Source organism: Dipodomys spectabilis, unplaced genomic scaffold (genome assembly GCF_019054845.1).
Source record: "Dipodomys spectabilis isolate Male_0828 unplaced genomic scaffold, ASM1905484v1 ptg000334l, whole genome shotgun sequence".
NCBI lineage: Eukaryota > Metazoa > Chordata > Mammalia > Rodentia > Heteromyidae > Dipodomys > Dipodomys spectabilis.
In genome coordinates this window covers 427,087-429,992 of record NW_024871011.1, presented here as the reverse complement: position 1 = coordinate 429,992, position 2,906 = coordinate 427,087, and the positions used below count along the sequence as shown (strand labels likewise).

General features: G+C 33.3%; 1 pseudogene; it reads left to right on the top strand.

Annotated features, from left to right (window-relative positions):
* Nucleotides 1-485: 485 nt before the first annotated feature.
* On the top strand, nt 486-585 carry LOC122095093 (annotated as a pseudogene).
* The last annotated feature ends 2,321 nt before the right edge of the window (nt 586-2,906 follow it).

The window sequence follows — 2,906 nt, the reverse complement described above, 5'->3', positions numbered from 1 at the left end:
TTTTGTTCCAATAAGAAAATCTATGCTGTCAGGGTAAGATATTCTGGTTGGTCTGTTGCTACATGGAAGAAGAGTAAAGGGTCATGTAGACATTTGTGCCAGTAAGATATCATTTATGAATTTTTAAGCTGCAGAAGTTTAGAAGTAGCTCTAAGGCTTACATTGAATCCATTAGCTGCACAAAGCTAACTGAGTTTATAAATAAGTACTTGAAAAGCCATCACCTTTGGACCTATCTATAAAGCCTTCAAAGTATGATCAAATTTAAGATGAAAAAGACTTAAAATAGTCATTGACAAAAAAATTGCAAATGTGAGCAATCCACCAAACAATATAAGGTTTTTCCAATATACACAGAATTTTAGAGAAGTAAGATCAATAGCATTTTTAGGAACAATTAGGTTTCCTAGTTACAAACAGTCAACCAAGGATATATGCCTGTATAAAGATTACATCATTAACTACTTAAATTTACAGGATACTACATGCTTCAGCAGCACATTAACCCAAATTACAACATTATAGAAATTATCATGGCACTTGCACAAGGATGATATGAAAATTTGTGAAGTATTCCATATTTTTCATTCTTCAGATGCAAGAAATGAAAAACAGTTATTAAAAATTGATTACAAAAATACAAGTCGTTATGTCGAAAAATGAACTTGGCAACTTTGGTGTGGGGCGGAGGAGCAGCAAGGATTGAGTGGGGGGCGGGGGAAGGATGGAAATGGATGGGAAGGGTAAACAAAGGAGGAGGCTGCAGTGCTTGATAAGAAATGTACTTATTATCTTGTCCATGGAATTGTAACCCCTCTGTACAGTATTTTCACAATAAAAAAAATTAAAAAATACAAATGTAACAATACATGTAATTCATTGAACTGAAAATTAGTTTGACATCAGTGCATTAAATCCTGACCTTAGAAAGGCCTTTACATAGCATAATCTTTACAAAACTTCTGAAATTAGATAACATTGTCATTTTATCCCAAAGAAATAAAATACTATAAGGACCTAGGAAAAAAAGGAATCTTAAACTGTTTCTATATGGAATGCTATCTGAAATAACACATTTATTAATGAACCTATATATATAATAAACAATGTAGAATTCAAAGTATTACATCTAGGGGAGAATTAAATAGATTATGGACATTATACAAACAAAATACAGATTATTTTAAAAAATAATTTTTTCATACAAGCACCAGAAATATTTTTAGTTTCTGTACTACTCATTTCAACAGATAATTTAAAATGATTTCTGATTTAAAAAATCACAAAACCTGCAGAAATCATTATAGATGTATACAAACAACTCTTGAATGCATTTTGACATCAAAGTCAGGCAATTCACTTGAAGGATACCATGGAATCCATGAATTTTTAAAGTAAGATATTGCCGTTGCTCTGTATTGTGAAAATATTTTGTACAAACACAAAGATGGATTGGCATTTTTGAAATTTAAGAAACTTAACCAAACCATTATGACTTTGGAGAACTATTTTTACAGCCTTCCACAACTTCAAAGAGGTAGTTATACATATTAACCTTTTTGGCAATATTAAATGCAGTTTCTTCCAAGTGGTTCTTTAGACCGGCTTTGATATAATGCTTCAATAGAAGGAGATCCAGCACATCTGCTATTTCTATTCCAAGCAGCAAGATGCAAGAGGGTCAAAAGGACTTTAGTTTGGGCATTGGTAGCTGCATCATGATGAACTAAGAAAGAAGCCACTCTGGTATTATTCCACATATAAGCATTGTGCAGGGGTGTCCAGCCATTCACAGTAATTGCATGAATATCTGCCTTGAGCCACCAACTCATGGACGATGTCTAAGTGTCCATTGTAGGCTTCCCGATGAAGAGAGGTATACTCATCTTCATCCCTAGTATTCACATGAGTGGCCTTTTTGGAAAGTAGTCTCTGCGCTGTAGTAAGCTGATTATTTTCAGCAGCCCAAACAAATATTTGCTTGAATACTTCTCCATTTTTTTTCAAATGATACCATTCCTCACTTTTTCATTGTCTTCATCAGAATTGCCTAACCAGAGACATTGAGTACCATTTTGAATGAAGTGCACATGTATTCCCCAATAGTTCACATTGTTTGAACTGGTCAGAAAAATCCAGTGAATTTTCTACATCTTTTATTTCACCATGATTTTTTTTCTCTTTTTCCAATTTTACTATTCGAAATTATTCTAACTGGAGAGTAGGGAATTGATAGAGAGCAGAGGAAATGTTTTCCTCCATATTCAAAGGTAAAGACTAAAAATGAGAACCAGTGGTGTCTTCATGTGCAGCTTATTCTAGGAATGAGAAAATATGAAATAGTGCCTTCTATGTAAATGATTTGGGAAATGGCAGAACAGAAAGTGAAATGATGCAACCAAAAATATAAAAGCAAAATAAATTAGGATAATTATGGAGCAGTCATATTATTTATGAGAACCATGAAAGGGAGAGAGGAAGAGAGAGACAGATGTGCGATGACCTAGCTAGCCACAAAATCCATGCCTCTGATCAATTTATAGAGCAAGCAATTTTATTTTTTAAAAGAGATGGAAATAGAATTTATGTATTTATTGAAATTAGTACATACATTTTAATAGCCTTCATAAAGAGACATAGCTTTGACCAAATTACAGAGAAGAATCTAAATCCCTGATAATTCTAGTAAAAGATCGGCCTGAAATCAGTTGAATCACACTTTTCCTGTAGAGTGAAGGAATAGGTCCAGGCTAGGAAAGCAGCTAGAGAAGGCAGGCCGATTGTATCTGGGACAAAACTTTGTGGAAAATGGTATCAAGGATTAATCCCTGAACTATTGCTTTAATCATTATATGTTCCAAGAAAAAAGATGAGATTTAATTGATAGCAAAGGATTAACAATACAC